Below are 27,846 nucleotides of genomic sequence, written 5' to 3' on the forward strand. Positions count from 1 at the left end.
GAAATAACAAATAGCAGCTTTCAGAACATGGTTGTCACATGAAATATATTCCAACTTCTATTACAGTTTTGAAATGAGGCCAAGTTTTTCCAGCATATGAAAAGTCGCACTGCTTAAAATTCTCAAATTATTCCCCATCAGCACCACATGAAGATGCAATATTTGCAGTGTTTACGTACGATTGCAACATATTTGTATAAATTCATAGGATTTTGTTTACACCACTTTTGGATGCGGTTTCTGCTGTTTTAGATATACTGCATATGAGTAAGCATGAGCAAAACAGTTATTGCATGAACATAGATCCAGTATGTGCATTTATTTATATTAAATGAATAACATGTCTCTGCATCCTTTGTGCAGGCAGGACTTTGCAGTGACGCGGCCTATGTGAAGCCTGACGATGTATGGGGTAGAGGCACCTGCGATGCTGAGGGCAGAGCTGCAGCGACTGCAACGCAGAGCACAGGCTAAGCAGCACAGCAGTCCTGAGAAGGCTACGATTTCCTAAAAAAGCTGACCCTAAGCCCACATGTATGTTGTGAGACTGAGGAATCCAGCTCTCCTGAATGGTATGGCTTCCTCCAGAACCATTCTGGGGAAGGGAAATCAGAGATTTGGCAGAGTAGCTATCCCCCTGTAGGAACCATCCAGCCGGTGCCTCACCTACATGCTCAGCTTGGTTGTCCCTTAGGACCCAAACTTTTGCCAGCAAAGAAGAGGCAACGCGAGACACCAGTCAGCCACACTTAAGGCCCCCCTCCCTCCTGCCTGCCCCCTGCCCACAGTTCGCTTGAGCTGCCCAGCACGACTGGGGAGAGAGGGCATACCAAGGATGGGGGTACTGACACTGGGGGGGTGCCCGTCTCCTGCAGCTCTCCACAAGGTACAGGTGGCTGCTGCATCGTGGAAGTTTTCTGGGGATTTACTTCACCAGTCTAAATTCCCTGACAATTCCCCAAAGAAAGGTTTTCTTCCTTTCGCAGAACAGAACTAACTGAGGAAGCAGGAGACCGGGGTTGAGGTCTTCCCATGTGGGAAGGAGGGTGTGAAAACAGACCCAATACAATTAATTACTGTCCCCAAAGAGCTAGCAGGAAGGTTATTTGGTCTTCGCCTCTTGTTTTCAAAAACCATCTGGAGGTTCTGAGTTTTCAGGTGCCCACCTGGAGAAATATCAAACCAATTTGCTATTCCAATGTGCTGAGCTCTTGTCACCTGGAAATCAGACTCATCTGCATTTGGGTACCCAAAAAAATCACAAGGCACTTTCAAAAATGGACACCTCTGTGCCTACCAGCCCCAAGCCACTGGCCAGTTTGCGTAAGTCCTGCTCCTGGACACTGTCACCACCGCTGCCCAGCCTGAGCTGAGTGACTGAGGATGTCTGGATCCGCAGCCGCTTGTAGCCTAACAGCTGTAACCAAGGTCAGAAGTACGACAGCCATGCATATGCAAGGGAACAATTTATGTTTCATAATTTTTTGTAGCTGTTATTTCATGCCAATTCATAGAAAGTCGTAAGTGCTTTATTGTCAGCACTCCTGCTAAATCTTTGCTGAATATGGCCCTTGATTGTTAAATAAATGAATTGCATTAACTCTTTTTGGTATAACACAGTCCATCAGCTTTACAGTCACTAGGAGTTACACCACTGATTTCAAAGGGAAAGCAACTAAGCATGCTATAAAGTCAGCCTTTGGGGAATTACTCATATCTGATGTAGTGATGCTGAAGAGAAGCTGCTGCCCTGTGCAGACAGCCCTGTTCTGATCTCAGCCCTGTCCCCGAGGAGCCGCACAACACCATGTGCGACCTTTCCCAATGCCAGAGCAGGAATGCAAGTGCAATAGTTCATGTTGCCAATGAAGTCAAGGTGGCAGACAGAAACACCACAACAATCTCTGGATATTTTAAAATTCATATTAGCTAATTAGCTAATTAGCTCTGTGGGTTTCCTTAACATTTTCTCCCTTTCCTGGCCCAAACTCTGGTCTATGTCTTGTTATCCCATTAACAACAGTGGAGAGCGTAAAGCCCTCATCACAAACGCCTTGTTTACAGAGCCACGAATTTACTGCCTGACCTCAAGTTCGCTATTCTAGTCCACTGCCATCTTACAGAAGGGGGGATGAAATGACCTACCATCTTATGTGGTACACAACGCATTGAACATACGGTAAAATGATGCTCTTTATTTTTATGTGAAGACAAAACTACTGAAAGTAAATTTGACAATAGGCTATTTCAGAGTAGGTTTAGAAACAAGCTTCTGTTAGGAAATGAAATAAATCTGCAAATACTAATCAGCAAGAATTTACACTTTCCATTACCACAGAACTAAAACTTTAGCTGTTCTCCCTAGCACATCATATCTCTGGGCAGGGAGTAAAACAACTTTTCATATCTCTCTCTCAGTATCATCACACTGCCTTTCAAAAGGCAAAAAAAAAGCTGAAAACACAAAACCAAAGACAGGATATGCAAAACTGAAAACAATATTTGGAAAAAACCCCTCAGTATCTATATTTTCCTCTTTGTTCTTCATCTTTTGAGTGCCAAATATAAATTTCTTACTTTATTTTTGCTTTGAATACTTGTAAGGATCTTGCATAACTGTTGATATCAAACTTTCTAGAATTAGGGTGGAGAAGTTAAGAGACCATGCTCTGCACACAGCAAGCAACTTCAATTTCATAAGGCCTGGGGCCATATTATTTTTTTTCTTCATGATATCATATAATACGATGCAGAGTGTTATTATGGGATTTAAGGCATTTCTGAAAAGTGTCTGTCAGTGTTGGTATGGAAAAGACTCCCCATTCTCATTTTAAAAACTTATCTTCTCTGCTACATCTCTACCCATGTTACAGAAGAACCCTCACTGCCCATGAATCTGTCAACCTGAATTTAACTTCATGGCCATACTTTAATTACAGAAAAGAAAAAAAAAAAAAAAAAAAAAAAAAGAGCTGGTAAATGTTTCTTGAAATCTGAATTAAAAGCTGAGATTGCATGACCTGCAGGCAACAAATAGCACAGAGCACTCGACGTGCTATTTGCATCAGTGGACTTGCCTGATCCAAACAATATTGTGTCGGTGCGGGCTGCGTGACGCAGCACCTGCGTAAGGCTGATGTCGGTCGTGCCAGCGATCTGCGCAAAGCAGCCCCTCCACCCTCTCAACAGCCTGCATGCCACAGTAGACTTGTGCAATGAACGTTTTAATTACTTTAAAAAAACCCACAAGAAACAACAAAATAAGGCTGCTGTTCCCAACTAAGCTGAGGAGCTGCTATCCTGTATTTATTCTGACATTCATGAACCCGGCTCATTTGCCTCCCTTCGCATTTTGCGATCTGTCATAACAAACTCGCCTCACTGAACCTTCAATGAACCATCAGCGAAACAGTGGCCAGTCTCGGGGAGCTGTCGGGGGAAGCGGGCTCCAGCCTCTTCCCTCTCCGATGCTGTGCCCATTACCTTCATTCCTCAGCCAGTGCAGCCTGAGGAACACCAAACATTTGCACACACGTGTGGCTGGCGTACAGCCTGGCAGGAGGACGCGAGGAGCTGCCGCCAAGGATAACAGCAGTGGCTGCTGAAGAAATAGCCGGGAGCAGCGCACCGCTGATAACGCGAGCAGCTAATTACCATGCAAAGCACAGAGAACTGTAAGAAACAAGGCTGACTAAAGGCTACATTGAATTCTTGAGAAATGGGATGTCATTTCAAAAAAAGCTACATCTGTACAAATTTTATTTCAGAGCATTACTTTATTTCTGTTTTCTTTACCAACAGCTTTCATATGGAGATATATAAAGAAATGCATCTGAAAGGAATTCCTATCTGTGATACTTCTCCCTCCTTTCAAATCTTTGTGTTAAGGAAAGAAAGAAAAATCTTCTGCAACTATCTATTTCCATTTTAGCCTAAGAGATTTTTTACGGTGCGAGCTTTTGGTGGTGTTATTATTTGGACTGTGCTAAGTGTTTTTACAAAGTCTCCAGAAGTTATTGGATTTTGTCTCCAGTATAAACTAGGCATGATAAAAATCTCCAGAAGGTTGAGATATGCACTCAGCAGACTTGCTGGCCTCTTCCACTCAGCGGGAGCCAGGCTCTCTGTGTCGGTGCTTGAACGTCGGTCATCTGCAACCAGTGGCATGGCAGCAGCCGCCACGTGTCCATCCTTGGGGTGCCACCTCTGCCTCCAGGGCAGCTCTCCAGCTGCACAAGCGCTCTATGGAATCGCTTAAATTCCTGGGGCTGAAAATGAAACTTCAGGCAGGAAATGTTGGCAGACAATAACCTAAATCCATGATTAAAAACAATAGGGGGAAAAGCCCACACTGATGGACCTTGATCTGGAAGCATATTAGAAATGCTTCTTTGCCAGGCAAGAGCATGAAAGTATGGACATACACACACGCACATGCACATACGTATATATGACATTTTCTATACAATCCATTTGCTAGAAAAGAACTTCCAGTATGAAGAAGGTAAGTAAAGTCTGTATCTTTTTACTTATTCATATGTGCAGCCTCTGCCTGTTGGGTTGTGGAGGACCATTGCCCTCAACAAAGTTTCCCTTCGATCATTTCTCTGAAGAGATCTTAACACCTTCAAGTCGTGGTATAAAATGCTGAAATTTAACAGAGAGACATGCTTGAGACCAGAGAGGTGACTTCTGGGGTTTCTGTGGAAATATAGCCAGGCTGTGTAAAGGAATTTTTTGGGAGAGGTCATTTGCAGATACCCAGGAAGGGTTTTTAGACATTTAGGGTTTAACTTGCTGTTGATTTCCCTACATGTGCTATATCGTCCAAAAGGCTCTTTGTGGGATGGCTGCGCTGAACCCACACTGCTCTGGAGAGAAAATGCAGGACTCTGACATCAGAAAAAGTGGGCTGGTTAAAAGATTAGACCTTGACCTGGTTAAAAACTCACTTTTTGTCCCTCTGGAAATGCCCACTTTTTGGAACATATTTTCGTTCTGAATTGGGGATGGGGGAGGCAGGCACCTACATGTAGATATTTTCTCATTGACTACTGTCCCATTTAAAATGTAACAGTGTGACATCTTTACCTTCAAAATGAAATTTTAAGAAGTGTTCTCCAGTTCAGTTGAGAAATGAATGCTTGATCAAATCAAAATACTTCAACATCAATTTTTAAGAAATCTAATTTATGGCTACAGAATAAGATAAAGCCTAAATCAAGAAGTCATTAAAACAAAACATTGAAATGTTTCACTCTGACTCCAAATTTGGAAAAATATTTTCTCCAAATGAAAATGAAAATAGGTTTGGTCAAAATCAAAATAGATGCAGACATTTTCAGTTCTGGTAAACTGGAATATCCCATAGGAAAAGGACCAAGTACGAAAATCCTCTGACATGAACAGATTTAAAAAGGGCATTTCTCTTTTCTTTTTCTTTACTAATGAGAACGGCATTTCCATCTTGATGGGTGACATGAGATCTATCAGCAATGTTTCCATCTACTTTAACAGGGCTGGACTTCAGGGATCCATGGCATACTGTAGCCCCCCTCATTTCACTGATGGGCATTAATAATGCTGTGCATTTCACAGCCCTTCAACGGAGAAGACTCCTCGTCCCTCCTTGAGGATGCAGGCAAGTAGGGCTGAACTGGGTAGGGTTACACCAAGGCAAGAGAAATTAAGAGACTGCTGAGGAAGCTCGATTTTCTGTTGTTCCTGATATTTGAAAGGTTTTCTTTGCACTTGTGCTGTTCCTTACTACTAATTTGGAGTGCCAGTGGCCACGGTCTGTTGATACAGCAGTTTTCTCCTGCACTCTGCATTGCTGTGAGTAGGAGCCATTTCACTTTTACTACAAGGAATTGCTGCTGCTTCCTTAGACATGGAGACGTGCAGGAGGGAGATGGGGATGAACGGCTGAATTCTCCTCAAGCTCTGTGTCAGAAAGTGTTGCACTAATTAAAGTTATTAAATCCATCTAATTTACAGTGACTGTTAATAAACTGTTACCCTTAATAAGCTCATTCTCTTTTGAAATGGAGTCTTCATATTTATTATGGGGATTATTTTTCCTACCATGGGATCTTGCAACATTGCTCTTGGTTCAAAAGGGAAGATGAGAAAGGTTAACAAAGATTTTATTTCAAGAAAAAAAAAAAGGAATAAAGAGCAAGTGATGAAAGTCATCTAGCTTTGCTTCAATGAAAATATCTGGCTATACTAATTGGAGGTCTCTCTCACTGCAACTGCAATATCATGATGCTCCAGTCTTGTGCTAGGAACAGGGAGATATTGTGGCTAATTGAAGAAGATGAATCAAAAATATCTGTAGATAAACACCAAATGATCCGATAGGCTTGTGGCACACAGTAGATGCTAATAGGACAAGAGTACATTTTGCTCTTGATGAGTGATACTCATGCAGAACAGCCTGCTCGGCAGCTCACCTACAACCGAGGTAGGGCAGCAGCTTTTGGAGAGCAGAGACTCCGAGAAGGAAGACTGCAGAGGAGTTTATAAAGCCATAATCCAGAGCACCATCAGCCTTAGGCTGTGCTGGCCCTATATGCAGACCTGAGGGGCTTGAAAGGATCCTGCCTCTGAGGTTCAGGCTGGCATCTAGCTGAAGATGGATTTCCTGTGGATGTATAAATAAAGGCATTCACCACATTGTATTCTTATTTTTTAAATAGCAGGGAGACTAGGTTAAAGTGTAACTCCTCCAGTGCATGCCCATGGCCTGCCCCAGAGCTTGGAGCACCTCCTGCCCATGTAGGGCCTGACCTGAACTAAGTATGGAAGTCCTGGGGTCAGAAAGTGAGGTGATGCTGAAGGGCTGTGGTCTGGATGGCTGCTGGGAGCTTCACGAGAGCTTAGGCACCTACAGCCCAGTTTGAAGGGGATTTAGAAGTGCTGGGTCCAGCCACCTGTTGAGAGGTCATCTGCAAACTGATGAGATGGTCTGAGTCCAAGTCTCAGTGTCCACACCACAAAAAACATCAAGAAGCCCTCTGAAACCTCCCCTCCCTTTCCACCCCTAAGGGCCATCGAACAAGCAATGACTGGAACTGCACTGGTAACATTTCATCTAATAAAAGATGCTTGGGAGCCTCAAATGTAACCTACTGGCAGATCAGTGTAGCAATTTTACAGGCTTTTACATTATATTCATAAAAATAAAAATCCAAACATGCCAGAATTACACTGTGACCCAGAACAATAAAAGGGAGCTGTAATGGAGAAGAACTGCATTGTTGTGTTAATAAAATATAAAGGTTTTATTGTTATTGGGAAAGATTGATTGTATCAAATCAATACCATGTCATAGTATATTAAGGTTTTTCTTCACTAATGAAAAAATAGGGTCTGATGTGATTACACTCTCTTGCTACCCATTTGAAAAATATAATGGGATGGTAATAATGAAGATTGCAACTTGCCATTTTACTCCTTGCTGCATGCTCAGTCCTGGGAGCTGCTGAGTAAGTGACCTTGGCTTTCAGTGAAGTCAAGAGGAGCTCCAGGCACTTGGCGTTCACCAAGCTGCTGCTGACAACCCCCTGAACGGACTCCACAGCCCCTCTTCCCACCCAAAGTTTGGACAAAGCCAGTGGGGACTGCTGGAAATGCCTTCAGCACACTACATTTTCTGCAGCACTGTATGCATGCTCTGAATGTATTAAGTGTCTGCTTGCTTGACACAGTTTCCATTACAGTCTTGGTTTTGCAGGAGGAAAGGCTTTTTAGCGAAGATATGGGCTTCTCCCCTCTCCCCTCTCCGACTCGGCCCAGGCAGTCCTTCAACAGCCGACCCAAGGACCCTGCCCCCGGAGCGATAGAGATCAGCTTTTCTCCCCATTAGATGCCTGTCCTCCCTGCTACACAGATGGCCAATTAGTGTCAACTGGGCTGTGGTATTTTTAGTGATGTGGACACTTGTCTGCTAGGACCTGGACTGAGACCAATCGATTGCATTTAATATATTGTCTGTGAGTGTTTGGGGAGAATATATAACATCTGTAAAGCAGCAACAGTTGGAAAAACAAGTATTATGGAACTGTTAATCTTTTTGTGACATTTTAATATGAATATACCAACAGCTAGTATAATATTCAATAAATTAAATGGATTATTTTGCCAAGAGATCCTTTAAAAATGTTAATTAACAATAAATCAATAAAAACTATTCAACATGAAAATCAATTACATCCCTGTTTACATTATTTAACTCCAAACATTTCTGTTTTGTGTGCTTGTAATTAGCAAGCTATAAAAGATGCCATAAATAGGCGCATAATGAGAGGAACTGTTTATAAATGATAATTGGTATTCATTCCCACGGAGCTAAAGGTTATGTGATTACAAACTATAGCACAGAAAGGGTTAAACCTCTCACAGATACAAGGTTTTACAGTACACAACTCTGCGGAAATCTGTCCCACAAAAGGCCCCTGATGGAAGAAAATCCCTGTACATGAGTGTTTGATGGAAAGAGTAACATCTATCAGGCATTCCTTAAAGCCCATTTACATCCATTCAGAAACGGCGCGTGGGGAAAAAATCTACCCTTTGGGCAGTGGTGGAGGGAAGAAGAAATGGACCCTAGCATGAAGAATTCAATATTGATAAAACATCGTCATCTGAACAATATCTCTACTAAGTCAAAAGGAAAGATATTAACATTGAAATGCTGTTAAAAATCTGGCTGACCATCTTGTTAACAAAGCTGAGGACAGGACAAAGGAAACAAGGGAGGTTTCTGCCATGATGGGTAATGAGGACATTGCTCTACCCAATACCTCACTCAAAGATTAGGGCCAAAGAGGGTCTGGTTTTCACAGAGGGCTAAAAGAGGATTACAGGATCTTCATGTGGCAGCCCAGAGCCCAAAACACTGAGCAGCAGCCTGTATCTCCAGAAGGTAACACCAAACTATTTCTCATTATAGACAGCTACACAGAGCCAAAAAACATATAACCCAGGGAGAAATAACCTCTCATTAATCCCTGGTGCTGAAAACCACCTTCTCAGTTTTAGAGACTGAGACCTGATCTAGACGTAACAGGTGGTGATCTGGAGACCAGAGTAACATTTGGCTTTCTGCTAAAGCCTTTTGCCATTCCAAGGATGTCACCAACATCTGACAGTTTTGGCTTTGACAGTGTCTCCTCCCCAGCAAAATAAATCTAATTCTTTCACTATAACTGCTTTCGTCAGGGCAACAATCATCAAGAGACCTTAATGAAGCAGGTCTGAAGCAGGGGAGCATCTAGTGATAAAGCCAGCAGAGTTAAACAACCTATTTGCAAATCCAGAGAGAAACCACTTTTTCTATCTTGTCTGGGCACAGCTGATGCATATTTCCTTTCTTTTCTGGATCATGAATTCAAAGTGAATTAATTTTGGCCTGAGACAGTTACATTGCACTGCTTTCCTTGATTTGCACAAAATGCAAGTGTTTCATGGAAAATAAGGGTCAGGATTAGGAGGTTTGTTTTTTTTAAAAAAAAGTCTATTATGTGTGAGGAACAGAGCATCGTATGCATTGGTTTGAGAATGACTGCTCAGTCTCGTTGCTAAGACTGCAAAAACACATTCTGGTCATGACAATTACAACCAGGACACCTATTTGCCCAAAAGGGATATAATTTGCTACCGGATACCCAAAGCTTTATCAATGAAGATGAACAATTGTATGCATCGGCATCTTTAAAACAATCCCTTGACGCCTCTGGTCAGCTCAGGTGGATTCTCTTAAAATGCACACAGAAGTTGATAAATAGCACAATTCTCCAAGCTGCAGTGAAAATCTCGGAAGAGCTTTATTGTGCTCTCAGCACTCCGAAAGTCAAAAGAAAAATCCAGCCATACTGTGGTCACTGACAGACTGATGGAAACAGGCTCACTGCAAAGCCACTGAAAATGGTACTCTCTGAAGGTTTTGCAGAGTTAATACGGCATGTAAGATTTCAAATAAAATGTCAGTGCTGCAGTGTCTTAGGGCTCTAGACATGTAAGTTCTTTCCAGTTAAAAATGTACACGACACCATGTATATATCAAGGTATACATATGTGTGTGTATATATATATCTACAGACACCATACAAAAATCTGCTGCAAAAGTTTCCTGAAAATGCCCAAACCAACCAAGCAAGTGTCAAATCTTATCAGCTGCATCCTTAATATGGAAATCAATAAATTTGATAAATCCATAAAGTTGCAGAGTAGACAGATATGTTCCTTATTTTTCCCGCCCTCTCTTTCCCAAATCCCCTGGAAAGACTTATTTTCACATCAATTCATCACAGGCCCGTGTCCATCCTCTTTGGTGGGGGACAGAAAGCCCTTTGGCCAGCTAGGCAGGAACCAGGCACTGCTGTGCTGCCTTGCAGAGGACTTACCTCCACACGTCAGGATGCCTCCACATCTGTAAAACCATCTGCCCCAAGGAGTGGCAGCTCCCCAGCACTTGTCCCCACTCCATGGGCTCTGTGTCAGCACCCTACTGTTTGGGCAATCACAAGACCAGAAGCAGGAGAATAAATAATGTCCCAGGTTTGGGGAAGGTTGTAGGTAGCTCCCAAGTAGTCATACGCTACTAGCTAGCATTTTTGATGGAAGCCACACTGGTTCCTCAGGCCTGGAGGACAAAAGGTTGGCTTGAAATGATGTCAGTCCTTTCTCTTTTGGCTTTCACTCTTCTTTCCATATATTCTCAGGTTATCCCCCTTTAAAGGGGATATTGCATCTGAAACTCATAATGCTTTCTGATTTTCTTTTTGCCTGTTGCTGTTGCAAGGAACAGCGATGAAATACAGAAAGAAAGTAGAAGAGAAATGGGCCTCAGTTTTTCCAGATTTTGTGTCTTTGAAAGAGGTTGCTGGTCCTTCCAGTAGAGTAGACATTTGCCAGTTCCCAGCCGTTTGTACCGAGCTCTCCCACAGAGCTGAAGGCTAATGGAGCACCACTTATAAAACCCAGAAATACAAAACTGTAGAGAGCACGACTACTGGCCATCTAACTCAGGGGCAGTAACCGCTTTTAACTGTCACATTAACAGTTTTCTTTTTGATACAGCAAACAAGCATCAAGTCACTTTAAAACAGTGTGGTGCCATAGGGGCATGAGTGGTGTATGGAATGCAAAGCTCTGGCTGGTGCCTACAGAGAACTGCTCTCCCAACAGCCTTACTGCCAGAAAATGATTTTAAATCCTGTATGCACCAGCATTCGCACACATGCAACACAGAATACAGTGGGGGATAATAAAAGGAAGACATGGACAGTGATAGTAGAGTTTAATTTTTACTGGGTTGCAGACCAAAACCGGTACTACTCTGCATGAGAGGGGTTGGTGAATTTTCTCAGAAATGTTAGGTTGCCCTTAGGTTAGGTTTGGATTTGATTTCCAAAACTTTCATTGGAAAGCTTCAAAAAGGCAAGCTGCCTCTTGGATTTCTATTTTTACTTTTTTGAACAGATGAGGCAATCCTCCACTTAAAAACAGGTTATTTTGTCTCTAGAGGAATGTTCAATGTAGCCCCATTTCATTTTAAATGGAAGCTAAATGGAGAGAAAATCTCTAATACTGCTACAGCTCACAGACATTTCCATCTAGGTCAAGCACAACAAATCTGCATTTTTTAAGTGGCAGAGCCAGCTCTCTGTCCCTGTAAATACTGGAAGGTCTGGTGGCACCCCAAATTATAACAACACATACAGAAAACAGGAGTACAGTTGGAAAGCCTTTGAGCCGAGAAGCCACATGCTTCCCTTTTGTTATGTGATCTTGATGAATTTATTTCTGTGGCTTTTATTCATGTTTCAGGACATTGAATCTTTTAAACTTGTTAGTATTTTCCTTTTTTATTGTTCTCTGCTGCCTTTCACTGTTTTATTTTATTCTTTTGTTCCCCAGTGTAACTGAAGGTAATGCAGTCCTAGGCCTATTACCCTCCGTCTCTTTGATCTGGCAGTGGATATCAACAAAGAAGTTATTTGTTCTCAACACATTAAACCCTTCTGTGTAGCTTTTTACAAATTCTGTTATGCAACTTTGATACGGCCTGGAACGAGTTGTCAGGTACCAAAAGGCAGGGGAGCACAAAGACCTCTCCAAAAGTCAGGCTATGAATGGTGTCATCTTGCTGTTTCACTTTCAAAGGTGGCTCATACGGGTTTGCTGAATAGGAGTCGTTTGACAGCAGACATCTGAATTTGTATCTCAGACTCTAAGACACCTTTATAAGAACTTTGAATATCTTAGTTGAGTCCTGAGGATCAAAGCTTCCTATGTAATAAACCTATCACGGGTTACTCAGGGAGACTTTCAGCACCGGTAACAATGGCAGCTGATTTGCCTCACATAACAAGGTACCGATAGAATAGAAGAGTTGTGATCAATACTTTAACTAGCGAGATAAAAACCTATCCGAGACTCAGGAATTATATTAATGCCTCATAATTTACTTTATAAACCATCTCCTATAATTTTAAGATGCGCATGCATCAAATGTTGCTTGAAATACATTAAATCTTGATTTTTCAAATCAGTATACTAGATAGTAAGTAGAATTGGCAGCATAAATGAACATAATGCATAAAACACAAAAAGCTCTTGGCTGGCTTTTGTATACAGCATTAGAAACAGAGAAACACGCATTGTTTCACAGTGATCTGCATTAAATATATTTGTTATGGGTATGAAATACTCCAAACTATTTGTTTTGGATGCGAGAGGATGCTCTGCATTTATGATATATGATACCACATTGTCACCAATTGTCATGCTTTGTTTATAGGACTGAATAATTTGTAATCATCAGATTACTATGTTTAGTCTGCACTCTGGTTTTCAGAGAATGCGTATTAAACAGATCAAATCCTTGTATCTTTTATTTATTTGTTTGTTTATGAAAGGAATGATGAGTGGCTCATTCCCTTGAGAATTAACTCTTTGGTGAAGGGTTCGGAGTTTCAGGTGCCGGGTGTTCTTGGAGAAGAGAGAAGGGCAAAGATGCTCTTGGGCTCTGATTTTTAATTGTGTGCCCATATTGCCATATAGGGACATTAGGTAATAACGCCAGAGAAAAATGAAGATGATGCAAAAGGGTATGCTATATTCTAAGGGCTTCCTTCAGCCTTCTGGCTCCCTTTCCCTCGCCATACTTCCAGCAGCATTTCCTGCACGTTTTATTTGCAGATGTCACCTGTAGCCCAGCTGAATATCGGGGCAGATAGAGGACGAGGAAACCCCACCAAAACATGGATTGTCCGGTACCATTTGCAGCAACAGGTACTTTATGAGGAACAGAATGAAATGTTCTTGGCAAAACCCTCTCTTTTTCATGATCCTTTTCCTGCTGGAGAAATACAGCTATGAAACAAGATATTCTAGCAAGGGTGCAGGCAAAGACCTTCAGCTGTTTCTGTGCAGGGGAAGGCAGTCAGGAACTGGCCGGTCGCTGCTGACTCTGCCATAGGGCTGGTGGAAAAACCCACACTAAAGAGTAGTCTCCGCCTAACTTAAATTGTATATACACTTCTACCATAAACACAACAGGATTTTAAATACCTGCAGATGGGAAATCAGTCAACAGCTATGGGCTGAATGCCTGCAACGCTTTATCCATGGGGACTGTATAGGCACAGCAGCCCATCCGCACAAATCACCTACGCAGGTCTGCGCTCAGGGTCTCGGGCAGAGGAGGGTAATGGTTACCGCTCGCTCACTGCCCAAGCTACCTTGTTGATGGCACTATATATAAATTCAAGATACAAGGAAACAATGGGATTACTCATTCCTAGAAAATAATTACAAAATCAAGCCATCGCATTTGCGAGGGCATGATATCGGTTCATTTGCCACCCAGGATATCTGCACCTCTAACCTACAGAAGAAAAACCCAGCAAGAATGAGACAGAAGCCAAGCTCACATTTCCATCCTTATCTCTCCGTACCGATACTCTCTCAGAGGTTCCTGCTTGCGTAGCAGCTGCTGAATTGCTACAGTTTACAGTCTGGCATATTAAAATAAACTAGCACTGATTTTGGCAATTTGCAGTCGTGCAGTTGCTGCTGCTGCATAAACGGTTGATGGATCTCCACAGCAGAGGCAGGAGCTCTTCGTCTGTGCCCACTTGTGCGTCAGACCTCTCAGTCTGTACACGTGCTAACCACAGCAGAGACTGCCATGTCAACATACCCAAAGTCACCCGTGATTTGTGTCTCATTATGGTCCAGAGCTCGATCAACGCTACCAACACAAAGGATGTGACTTTTGAAAATGGCACATCCTGCCATTGCAGATGGAAAAGATTAAATGGGGATGTCTTGACTGAAAATAGTCTGCAATAATCTGCATTTTGCATGCACGCACGTTACCATGAAGGCTTGTATAGCACTTTACAAGCACACCATCAGAAACATGTATGTAAACAGATGCATATGTAATATAATATATATAGATATGTAGTGATGTTTACAACTTTAGATATGGAATATGGCTACAATTCTATATGGGCAACATTATATATATTTTAGGAAGGGTAACAAAAAATATGTTTTGTAGTCTAAAGGATTAGAAGTATTTTAGGTAGGCAGAATGTAATTCCCTAGAAAATTAGGGTCTCGACTGAAAAAAGAAAAGTCCTAACAAACCGTAAAAAAACCCCTTAAAAACCTAAAATGGGCATTCTGAAAACAAACAGGCCTGTCCGCAAGACCCCTGCTTTTCCAAATCAAGCCAGCAGACTTTAAGCTGGTTTCTCAGGCTTCATGAGACTGGAGACAGGGCACGGTGCACGCTGGAGCAGCATCCCCAGGGCTTTCGCTGACACGGGCCTGGCCATGGGGTGCCACTGAGAGGAGGTCTACAGACACTCAGTAGCAGCTCTCCAAACAGCAGTCTGCCATCCGTGCCCAGAATTATGTCTCGCACGCTTCTGGGAGGAAACGTAGCCAAACTGATTACCTGGACAGATGTCACAGTGTTACGAAATGTTCCCACAATAATTTTCTCCTATATATCTTTGCCCCTAAAAAAATGAAACAGGAAAAATTTACAGAATATATTGGTGGCTGACTAGCAATTTCTTCAGAAATCAAAAAAAGATAACTAAAATTGGGATCTCATGTTCCAGATTATCAGCACCACTTTGTGCGTGCAAAAATCAATATAAGAATCTGCAGCATTAGATGTAAGGAAATACTTTTTTCCTGCATACCGCTACCTGCTTTACTGTCAGCTGGACTTCTTGCAAGTTGTGGAGGATGGCTTTGGAAAGGGGAAGGAAAACAAGATCAAACATTCCCCACCTCACATCACAATGAACAAAGCAAAGCTGTACATCATCTCGTTTTACATGTTCTCACAAAAAGCTAACTAAGAAACTGGTGCGCTCCCCCCAGCAAGGCAAATGAAATCTTTGACTTCTTTTACCCTTAAGGTTGGATATCACTGCTGCTGAGCAGATCTACTGCAGGAAGGGTGGTAGAGGGAATGTAGGTGAAATTACGGTTTGCGCTCAATAAGGGTCTAAACCCTAATGTTTGGTACAGAAGCAGTGTGTCTTCTAAGACAAACCATAAAAATACAATTATTGTAATAGCGTATAATTTACCAAAATATTTTGACATTTTTCCAGAGATACTCTGTTTTCTGGTATTTGCATACCTTTGACTCTAGAGTATAGGCATGTATAAGCACTGAAGAAGGCAAGACAGCAAGTAGTTATTTACTGATTAAGGAGTGGATGGGCTTGAAGTTTGAAACATTAACATTCTTATTTCATCCTCATCCTTCCAGAGGAGGAAGGAGGAGACACAAAATAGAAAGTTTTCAACTCGTAGAGATTCCTAATTCATGGCATTAATGCTATAAATTCCTCCTCTTTGCTCTTTCGACCTACTGCTGTCTCCTGGTATGCCCAGGTCAGCCATGCTCAACTCACATTTACTTTGCTGAGGTGATAAAGGTTACACAACTCAAATTTTTTTTTTTCCATTTCTAAGAGAAATGAATCCAAACTCAGCTAATTTGTATACAGCTGCAGGCAATATAAACATGGCTGGTTAGAATTCTTTATATAGTATAAGCCTTTGTACTCCATACTTCATGGAAGTTAATAAGTAGGTGTCAAACTCTGAATTAAAATTCCCAGAAGAGGACATAGCACAAAGGACAATAAAAATGATTTTTAAATAATCATAGGGATAAATAGCATCCACTTCTGACAAATGTAAGTGCTGGCATAAAATGTTATTAGGCTACAGAGATTTTCTTTTGTTCAGGAAGTATGTTTTATTCTCCAGCAGTGTCATTCATCATCCTAATGAGCCCTCAAAATGTAAATTAAATAGCAAAGACTGATTCATTCAAAAACATCTTTGTGCTGTGTGTTAAACCATTTTTCTACTTTTATCCTTATATATTGGTTCATTATTTCATTGCAAAATAACCCCTCAGCCCCTGTATACTTTAATGGCCAAGTTCAAGCAAAGCATATTTTCAGTAAACACTGTTTATTCATTGGTGCTTTTGGTACAGTAATTTTTTTTTTAAAAAAACCTCATTTAAAAATGTTGTGCCCCTTAAATTATATTTGATCCGGAAAATCTCAGAAACCTGTGCATGCATGTGGGTTTTGTTTTATTCAGCGTCACTTAGTTCAGGGAAACCCTCAATGGAAAAGGATTAGTAGAAATTTCAAGCAGCTCTAATTTACTGAGCTGAATACATTAACAACTAAGCAAACACCATATTTTTGGTAATGGCAGGAAAAAAAAAAAAAAAAAAGAACCCAGGGTCATGAGCTAAATTAGTTCAGATTTGTTATCTGTTGATAAGGACATTACACATTCTTACCAGGAATGCAGAGAAGAGGTTTCATACTTGACCTGAATTTATGCATGAGCACACACACAACAACAAGAGCGACAAGGAACAGGGCTTCTCTGGAGCCAATCCAAACAAAAATATAACAGGAATGGAAAAAAACAGCAAAAGCATGTCTGGTTTTTGTATGATTAGTCTTCAGTTATCTTGTTCTCTGCCTCTGCCCTTCTCTTTCCCTTTCTCTAATGCTTCTGTAAATCAGCTTATTTTGTGTGTTTATATGTTTGCATGTGTGCAAAATGGAGATGAAAATATTAATAGAGAGAGCAAAGTTTGCCTGATGACGAGAATACTGTTATTAAACTGTGTATGGAAGATTTAAAAGCCACAATCTTCAGAATAAATTACATAAAATCTCAGCATTCTGTGACACGATGCTTTTATGAGGTCAAAATGTTGGAGAGAGACACCAGGGGTTACAATGAAACCATCCAGCTGTGAAAGAGGTAAGTACATGTACGGTGTCTTGCTGCCAGGGACCCAAAAAATGGCCCTAGACCAATACTTCTTTTATTGCAAACCCAGAGAGAGATCAGTGATGCATTGGTGTAATTGTGTTAGCGGAATCTAAAGACAGGGTTAGGCGTTACAACTTTTAGCTAGAATATCTTTGATGACAGGTGACCTGTTGAAGGGTTTCTCCTAAAAAAGTTAAAATGGTGATTTATGGAAGTTCAGTGATGGCTCCACATTGCAACTGTTAAGGAGACCACACATGTAATTACGTTAAACTCCACTAAGCAGAAAGAAGAAAAAAAAAAAAAGATCAGGATTATGGTATGAAATATTATCACTTAAGAAAATTAAGCATTGTGAACCCTAGCTGAGAGAACTTAATAAACCATCTATCATTTATCTTTGAGTGCTGATTCAGAAATCAGACTGGCATTCACAACTGCAGTGATTGATTAAAATAAATGTGTACAGTATAGTAGTGTATAAATGAAGACAGTAATTTACAAATTAAAGACAGACTTTATGCGCACAGAATAAGTTGCTGAAGCTGAAAATACATTTGAAGATAGTTCAAACATGCTCAGCTTGTAGGAAAGAGTCGCATGATGCAAAAGCTATCTGAGTTTATGCTTTGCTCGACTAGCCTTCAAACACCGAGGAGCTACTAGATGAAAGGCCTGCCTTTCACATGCTTGTGTGTATACAACACACCTAGGTACACTACCTGTACTTTGAGTAACTGTCCCTTTTCATGAACACTGATATACTTAAGTACCTATTACTTCATTTTTTACACTACAGTCGAAACACAGATCCATGGATCCTATATGCTGCTGCTGCAAATGAGAGTCTCTCAAGTCAGTTGTCCAAAACCAAAGCACAAAGAAGGAACAGAAGCTCCAGAAAATTTTCCTGTTAGACCTTAGGCCACCCAAGAAGTCAGAAAACAGAAAGTAAGCAATGGAAACTCTTTATTCTGACTCTCTAACAACCAGAAAACAGTGAGATGATGCATTGTTAAAGAATATCGTAGATTCACTATTTAAAATCTCAACCACAATACCACAATTTTAATTGCATACTTAGAAATGAACAGGGCAAGGTGTTGCAGCTTTTGGTTTGGTTTGGTTTTTATCAGTTTGCATTTGATTTTAAAAATCTAACAGAAACAGCAAGAAAGGAAAAGTTAATGGGACTGATCAGCTTTCCTCAGCATCGCTGAAGCCTCAGTGCTTCCTGCAACGGATGGAGAGGCTACCTGAAGGTTAGCCGTCAGTGCCGCGCAGAATTTGCAAGCTCTGCTTTTCCTTGGCACCTGCAGCCATTTAAAACATACCCCAAAATAAATGCTGTCATCTGGGACGCAGGTATGGTCCTGACAAACAGTGAACTGTTTTGCTTCCCACCTTGCACCTCCAGAAGTGAGGTACAATGCAAGAAGCTGGTCGCTAAATTTGAAATGATGTTTGCTGTTGCTAATTCACCAAGAAAATCAGAGTCCACAGCTACGAAACAGCCTCCAGCTCCTGGCTGCGTGCTGCTCACGCTAGCTACAGTAAGGAAGGGCTGATGATGGCTTGGATTACCCTCAGGTGGTAGTCGCCATCACCACATCTTGGACGGCTCAGTGGCAAGGTGAAACCCGGAGGTGTCACACTTTCCATGATGAGCCAGAGATCACCAGCAGCAATGAAACGCCGGGGCTGAGGAGCCGTCCTCTGAACAGCAGGAGGATGGTGTGCTGTAGTTCAATGCATTCATCAATTGCTCCAAATTAAGGAGGAGGGCAAAATCAGGAATGATTTTGTCAGATCAGCCAATGTTTGTTAATGATCCCCCTCCCAACCTCTGCCAACCCTGCTTCAGCTCCAGTTGGTTCCCTGGTATTTGAGGGTGGACAATCAATGTGTAACAAAGGACTTCTACACAGGGACCCTGCGGAGGGGTTGGCAATCACCGCATCACTCCAGGCTTCAGCAGTGCTCCGACATCAGCAGTGACAGGCACAGACAGACCTTTTTAAGGAAATGACAGGACGGGAGGCTGATGGCATTGGGTCGGCAAGGGGGCCACATCCTTGCAGGATTCATCTTGCTGACAATGATGACAACGTTGACAACAACGATGGAAGTGAAAAAGATCAAAACACGAAGGAAGAGGCAGAGTTAAGCTCATCACTGTAAAATGTTCTCGTCTCCCCTGAGCACATGCATCCTGTTCCTCGGCTGGTTTCCTTTGCTGCTGCTTGCTGCATGGGAGCTATTTGTGAGCCTGACGCTGGCAGCATTAGCTACGGCTCCTCCATTCACTCAAGGGTTTTTTTAGATTGTACAGGATCAAAAATGACTAGTACAGAGAGAATTGGGAAGAAAAGAGAGGGAGTGAGAATAAAAAAAATTCTTTATATAGTGCAGTTTAGCAGTTTTTGCTGTACTGGAAGTTACAAACCTTCTCTGAATATCCTTGTAGAGCACAAAGGAGTTAGAAGAAAAACCCAGCAAGTATGGGTAAAATGTGAATGCTGAAGAAGAAAAAGATTTTGAGAGTCCTGTAGGATGCAAATAGACATCGGAGATATTGGACTCCTTTTTTTTTACTGCTTTTCATCCTGTACTTGAAGTTTTAGAAACAAAATGATTAAAAACAGAGGCTCTGCTTCAAATAATGTGGATGTATTTAATTCAGTGAAAAATGATGTCTGATAATATATTCCTTGAAATAATTTTAACATACTTTCTGTCTATACATGCCATTTTTGACGTACCTATCAAAGATTTTTACATCAGTGCAGTAATGATGATCACATATATGCATGGCGATGCTTGCAAGATATTGCAAATATGTAACTAGTGGTTCTTAGTTCAGCCAAAAATATATGCTGCATTATTTGAGAAATAGTACCTGACCACATAATGAAACACCAAATTACAATGCATAAATCTAATGAGAAAGAAATTAAGATTATCATTAAGATTGCCATGAGCTACTACTTTACTTCTGAGAGCTTCGTTTTCAACTAATTTTGCTCTAACTGGAGCAGTAAGTAAACAGAGGGCAAGAAGCAGGTTCTGTCCCCAGAACACTTTGCCACTAGAAAAGACACAGGGGACACCATGCGTGGAGAGGAACAAAACATACCAGAAAACTGAGGGGACTGGTGACTGGTTCAGATTTGTCAGCCTTTATAGACTTTACTTTTAGTATGAATAAATAAATGAAGGAGAATACTGTCACATCTCCAGTGGATGCTGTAGGCTAGATGAATATCTGAGAGGTCCCGAATACGGAAACAGAGGTGATCTTGTGGATCATTTCAGCAGAGATGCCCCATTGTCCCTGGTGGCAGGGAGAAGGGCAGGAGACGCGGTGTCCCCGCTGGAGCAGGGCATTCAGCCCATTGTGGACAAGGCTGGAGAAGAGGGTGGGAACAGACTTCTGAGTGGCTTTGAAGGGGAAAAGAAGAAATCTACGTTTGACCCGGTAGACAAGAAACGGGATGACATAGCCAGACGGAAGGTAGTCTTTGTGAGGGGGGGTTGTAAAAGCGGAATGAGAAGACCTTGTCATAAGCCTGGAGGTGAGACACACCAAGCCAAGAAATCGGCAGGGCTAGATGTGCTCTGTGAAGGCAGGACCGTTATAAACCACGGATGAAAAAGAAGCAGTACCTGGGCTTGCTCTTGGGTGCACAGGATGAGAGGAAGGGAAGAGTCAGGTTGGTGCTGCAATACCTCCAGCTGAAGCACATCAGAAACCTCAGGGGTTTTTTCCTGGCTGGCTTCCACTTACTGCCTGACAGATTGCCCAGATTTTTGCAAACTAGTTACAGGATTTAATAAAAAGCATAGTTTTGCCACAGAATTATTAGCAGACTGAGTCACTAATATCTCCATCCCTGTTGAGCTACAGGTCATTCATTGAGAAAATCTGTTTTCTCCCAGAAATGACAGTACGTGTGGCAGATTCTGGCCCTTTTTAACATAACACTGATAAAAGCAGAAGCATTTCTAATGTTGGCTGCGACCCAGTCCTACAGTCATGCTCATATGTTCGTGCATTTCATTAAAGGTGATGCATGAAATCACTTAGTGTACTTGACTCCTTTAAATACCTTGACAGACAGTTAGGTAAACTATGACTTATTTTCTGTACGAGCAAGAGCCATATTTGAATATACACATTCATGTGTATTAAATTCATATGTACACAATTAAAAGTAATTGATTTTACAAATTTAATTATATGACTCTCGTACCAAATATTTCGCATGAAAACCAGGCAAGAGAATAAAAAAAATGGTATCAAATAGCCTATTGCTCAAAGACTGTGAAAAACAATCTATACGGGGGCTTTTAAAATACAGGCAGTATTTTTCATAAAATTATGTGTTAGTTCAAGGGCCACTTTCTTCTTCAGCGCACACAGTCAAGTCTCCTGGAATTCACGACCACTCAAAACCTTTAATGAAAGCTGAGCACATTAGTCAGAATAACCTAATCGCTCTGTCTTTGAAGATAAACTCAGCTTTTCTTGCTCGTTCCCACATACACTGAAATGCAGAGACTCTAGGAGTGTCATGATCATGTAAGACACTTGCTATTAAATCTATTCTCGATACAAGGCTGACCTGAAGTATGTTTCAGAAATCTTTCTCTTTGTCTGCTCTAATCCATCAGAATCCTTTCAGCTAAAACTACCACATTTATATATCAAAACTGTATTTTTTAAGTAAAGCTGTCACTTTTAAGGCATGCATCTTTTCAGGAAAATGTCAGGGATGTTATACTTGGGTGTCCTTCTGCCCAAGAGGCCAACGGAGCCTGAACAATGAAGCAAACAAGACAGCTAATCAATAGCAGTCACAGCACTATTTTTTATCCTCCAACATCTTCATTTTCAACTCGGTACACATCATTACAATAGGAAAACAGGACAGTCAATCTCCATTAGGTTCAAGCACTGCATGAAAGAATTAATTTGGCTGCCATAAAAATGATGATACAACCGCATGCCCTTAAACCTTTAAAATTTATTCTAAATTTACAGAAAATACTTGGATAGGCAGATTGCCTAGATACGAAGGCAGGGGCATATTGACTTGTTTTTTTTTCCTGTTGGCACAACGTAGTTCTTACCGTAATGATTTCTCTGAGCGTTGGAATACATCCTGTAAATTTTTTTAAGGCTTTGGTATAAAGCAATTTCACAAGTACCTGTGTAACTAATCAGATTGAAGGTTCACGATGCCAATTTCTTAGAAGTATGTCAGTGGCACTGAGTCTCATTGCTAGCTCTAAAAAATATCCTTTAAATTTGAGATTTTCAAAGGAGCCAAGGGATTTAGTTGCCCATAAGCCATTCAAATACGAGTGATGAGGACCAAACTCCCTTTGGCTATTTTGACAAATCCATTTCAAGGAACTACTCATTTTCACATTTAATTTGAGTTCAAAGGAGTCAAAGTTACAATTCTCCCCCTCCTCCACGCTGACTGCTTTCAGCATCTGGCACCGAACACTGACCTTATGTCATTTGCACATGTATGCATATATGCATATGAATACACACGCAAACACATACAGGCAAAATCACTGAAACGGACCAGCATATGGCAAGAAGCCTCGCTGGCGCTTCAAACACGTACACTGGCGCTTGCCACAGAGGGAACAGGGTAGAAATGAAAAGCATGCAGAGACTTCTACGTCTGTTAACATCCTTATATGTCCTATATTTAACAGAGGATGCACACATGACAACTTGGTCCAGTACAACCTTTCAGCACCTGATGTGCTAAATTGCAGGGGAAACACTGTTCACGCAGCCAGCTTCAAAATAATTTTGTGTCCAGGGCTATTTCGAAGTAAAACTGGGTAGCCTTGTAGTTACTAATTATGATGTGGTTCTGCTGGAGAAATCCGTTAATTTATAAATAGCCCCAAGTTTCAAAACTTCAGTCGATTTTGAACCTATTGGTAAATAGATTATTTTTTTTTGTCTTGGGGTAGTAAGCAATCAATACTCAGTCTATAGGCATGAACTCTGAGGAACAGGCCTTGACTATAAGTGAACGTGAGTGGAATGTTCCTGTCAGAAAATTTAGTCCAGATCTGCAGTGTATGTGGTACTTTCCAGGAGTACTTTATTTAAAAATTTCAGAATATACTTGCAGCACATTTATAACTATATGTATGACATTAGGTATATAAGACAGGCAAATAAGAACTTTTCAGTGCTTTGGAAGAGCAGCGCATCAGGAAAGGCCTCTGGAAATAAGAGTATTGCTCCATCATCTAGCAGCCAGTCTGAATGTTTTTTAATCTATTTTCTCTCTTTTGTTCTCTGGTAAAATTTTTCTCAGTGTTAGATTCAGCATGAAAATACTTGTAGGTTAGCCTCATGTACAGTGTCCAGTTTATAGCTCCAGGCCTTTACAACAACTGTCCAATGTCTTTGAAACTTCTGGAAAGTTATCTGCTCCCAGATCTTTCTTCTGTAAGGCAGTTATCTTCTAGCAATACAGCTTGAAATAAGTTTGTGGGTTTGTTTTGGTTTTAATATTATACATCCCTGATTATGCAAAGAAGTGAAGGTCATGATTAACCTGTGGTCTACATGAAGTTTATGCAATAACTAACTTTAAAACTGTGCATGCATTTTAGTATTCATCTGGAACAGAACTTTTACTTAAAACTTTTCTGTTTTTCATACAATTTCTGAAAATGTATTTTAATTATACTATCTTTTGAAGGAAAGTGATTTTCTGGTTTACATAGATGTAATGAAGCTATGGCATTCCTTTTCTCTGGAGAAAATTAATTTTTTGGCAGGTCTTAAGAAGGAGGAAATGTACAGTGAGATAATTCTGTCTGGATGATTTAATGATTATCAAGGGATGCAGCTAGAAATGAATGGAAAAAACATAGAAAAAGTATTTTTTTATATATATATTAGATGGGTTTTTTGGACACTTCAGCACCAGGAAACAGGAAAGAGTGAAAAGCCCTTGGAGAGAGTTTTATTCACAGAAGACCTATGCTTCATTCATTGTGGTACCTACCAACCGATGGCTAGAGCTTGTGATGGCTTGTCACACTTTTTGGTCTACGATCTAAATAGGTACAGAGCCACTGAGCCTTTTTGTTTTGGTTTGGTTTTTTGCTCTTAATAGGAGTGTTGGAGAGAAGTACACTTCCATCAAGGAACCATAAACATATATCATTAGTCTTTGCTGATGGCAGATTGTGTTTCTGTACAAGCAATGCCAACGGAAGCCTGAACAAACCTGTTTGAGATAAGGATTGAACAAAGTGGCAGCTGAAGGCATGACAACCAAGTTAGAACACTCATTATCAGGGGTTTTTTTTTTTTTTTGGTATATTTTGGTGAAGAGTGTTCAGGATTTAAATCGAGCTGGGGATTAAATAACATTAAGGTAGTTCAGAAATGAGCATATTTATCCCAGGTAGAAAAGGAACTGGCAAGAAATAGTAACTTCTCAAAATTCAAACTCTGGCTTGTTTTTTGCCAGTTTCTACAAATTTTTTTCAGGTCTCAAATATTCTGCTGCTGGAAAGGTCATTCTTCTTCCAAGATAACTTCCCTAAGGAGCTTCACCGTTTTGCATCAACACACAGAAGCAGACATCCCCTGTATATGCATTTCAAATTTACATTCCATTTTTTTATGCACAAGTGAGTAACACGGACGGTGTTCAGTAAGTGGCCAGGATACAAAACAGAAGGAAATCTAATTTATACCTTGAGTTTTCCACTTATCCCTTTCATTCCACCTATACTCTTCATCTGTGTCCATCTGCTCAGAAGGGACAGCAGAGTCACATGAAATCTTCCAAGCCAAGTAGCGTCTGCTAGTCCATCTTTGCCAAATCCTGGGACAACTACCCTACATCTCAGAGCACATGTGCATGGCGTGGCCAGGCTGGAACAGACCCTCCACCTGCGGTGAACCCACACTTCTTGGTGCCTGCTGAACTCAGGCTTTCCAGACCATCTCTGTCCCAAACAGTAGACTGGTTTAGGACTACCTATCTTCCAAATTTTAATACAGTGGGCCCCTCTCAGTTTAGTACAACTGAGAAAATAAGATGTTCTCTGCTATACTCGGCCCAAACTGGAAACTGCATTGCCCTCAGGAACTCCCTTGAATCTTATCTTTCTCATCCAAGTTTTATAGGTTCAAAGCTTACAGGAATAAGAGAGACAAAATTGTCTTCTGTACGTGTGCATAATTCCTGTTAATGCTTGCAGGAGTTAGATCTGTTTATTGGATGAAGTCTGTAACCTGTTGTGTATTTTTTCATTTTCTTTCAGGTCACTCATCTCTTCCATCCTTGTATCAAAATCATTGCTAGCAATGCAAGACTCAGAAACATCTTAGCTGTCGCACAAAGTGGATGTCAACAATATCAGAATAAAAAAAAATTACATGTTATGCTGCTTCAAATGCAGAGATAGTATGAAAAAGAACACACAGTGGTGTGCTATGCATCATTTAAAACCAGACATACTCTTCTGCCAAGATCCTTGTCACTGACCATGTTAGATGTGTGGTTTTTCCCCTTTTACTTTTTACAGGGTTTAAATTTAAGGCTTTTTGGTTGTTTTGGGGTTTTTTTTTGGTTGTTTGGGGTTTTTCTTGAAACAAAGGTCACTTACTTAGCTACAGATAAATAAAAATTCAAGCATCCCCAGAAAAATCAATAAAGGTACTAAAAATCTAAGTTGATAATAAATTTTTGTTCCCCCTTCACATAGCTCAGGAATGTCAGTATTTACTGGAACCACTGTAATATCAGATATTTCAGAAGAGTATTGATTTTGCCACTGAAGTGTGACTAAAGGGATAAATAAACTGCTCTTGGGGTCAATCGATCCATTTATCTTTGCTGTTATTTTATAAAAAGTCAAAGCAGCATAAACTTTGATAAATAAATGTTATCATGAAAGAAATACTATCGATATGAAGATTTTGAGAACAATGTGAAAATATCTAGTCTGCCAGCACTGAGCTGCAAAATCAGGATTATATTTGTGCTGCTTTGAGTACTAACAATGAGGACAAAATATGTCTTTTCACCATTGATGCACAATACAGAGTTTACAATCCTGAATGTGGCTCAGTGAATTAGGATGAGTGTTACCGTATGTAAAGTAGAATATTCCACAAGATAGGAAATACTCACATGATGGGAAAAGAAAAGGGAGAAGAGCCTTTATTTTTGTATTTGCAATGAATGTGAATCACAGTTGTACTGATGCATTCTGCTATTTAAAAAATAAAACATTTGGTAAGAGCTGATGTATTCAAGTTGATGAGATAAGTAATGTGAATGCTCTGAAGTGACTTTATGCAGCTTTAATTGTGAGCAGGATAATAGCTACTTCAAGAAGTCACAATGATATTATAAAGATTACAGTGCAAAAGTCATGCAATGCCTGCCACAATGTGATTATGATGAAAATTTAAGGTGGTAAGAGAATATTAAGACAAATATGAGGTTTGTGTAAGACATAAGAAAGTGCTGTCATTGTGAGAAACTATGAGTCTACTTTGTAAAACTATATATGTAAATCAACAGAAAAAATGCAATGACATCAAGATAAAATGTCAGAGAAGGTGTATAACCCTTTTTTATATCATACATAGGTAATAGGTGGGTGTTACCCATCCGAAATAAAGTATTTAGAAACTAGACACCTGAGCTCATGGCTAGTCACTCTCTGCTCTGCTCACAGTCAATGGAAAGAAGCAGTCTCTCTCTCTGAGAGCAGTTCTTCTGCTCTTCCAAGGTCTGTGCCTAAGAAAGACTGGATGAACTGCCCTAGACCTGGACATGCAAATTTTAAACATTGCAAGTGAAGTGAAATGAATCCTACGCAAGATGTCAGTGATAAGAAAGACATCCTCAATTCACCAAAGTGAGAGATCAGTAGGTAGCTGTTCAAAAAGCAAAGCTGCCTTTCTTGTAGTCATCAAATTAAAAAAAAATAAATCAAACAGGGACATAGAGATGGTTTTAACTTTAGACAGTTTGAAATAGTTGTGCGAGTTTGAATGAAGACATCGTTGACGAGACTGGAACGAATCTCTCCTTGTCTTTTTTTCTTAAAATCTGGGTTAATGACTCCTCAGCAGGCTCCTAAGAAACCCAGGGGAGAGCTGCTGAAGACACTACCACCCTTTTGGCAGTGGAAAAGCACAGGGCTGCTCAGAACAATCAAGGACTTGATTTCACCTCAAGCAGCTTACTAAAACTTGCAAGGCAGTGCCCTGCTCTCCCTGAAGAGCGAGCATTCAGAGAAGAGCTCCTTATCTAAGGTACTGCAGCTACAGGGGAGAGACTGGGAGACAGGGAGAGGGAGAAACAAGGAGAAGTACCTTTATGAAAACTTCACCATGAACAGCCACAGAAGTCTACAGCAAGAGGCAGAGGTGCTTTCTTATGAAAGAAAGAGGTGAGACGCAGA

The 27,846-nt window shown here is 40.8% G+C and overlaps 1 protein-coding gene across 1 annotated transcript in view; it reads right to left on the reverse strand.

The window, feature by feature from the left end:
• Positions 1-27,846, reverse strand: part of AFF3 (ALF transcription elongation factor 3) — a 330,669-nt gene that overhangs the window by 180,693 nt on the left and 122,130 nt on the right. The gene's annotated exons all lie outside the window — the stretch shown is intronic.

The sequence above is a fragment of the Balearica regulorum genome, chromosome 1 (genome assembly GCF_011004875.1).
Source record: "Balearica regulorum gibbericeps isolate bBalReg1 chromosome 1, bBalReg1.pri, whole genome shotgun sequence".
Classification (NCBI taxonomy): domain Eukaryota; kingdom Metazoa; phylum Chordata; class Aves; order Gruiformes; family Gruidae; genus Balearica; species Balearica regulorum.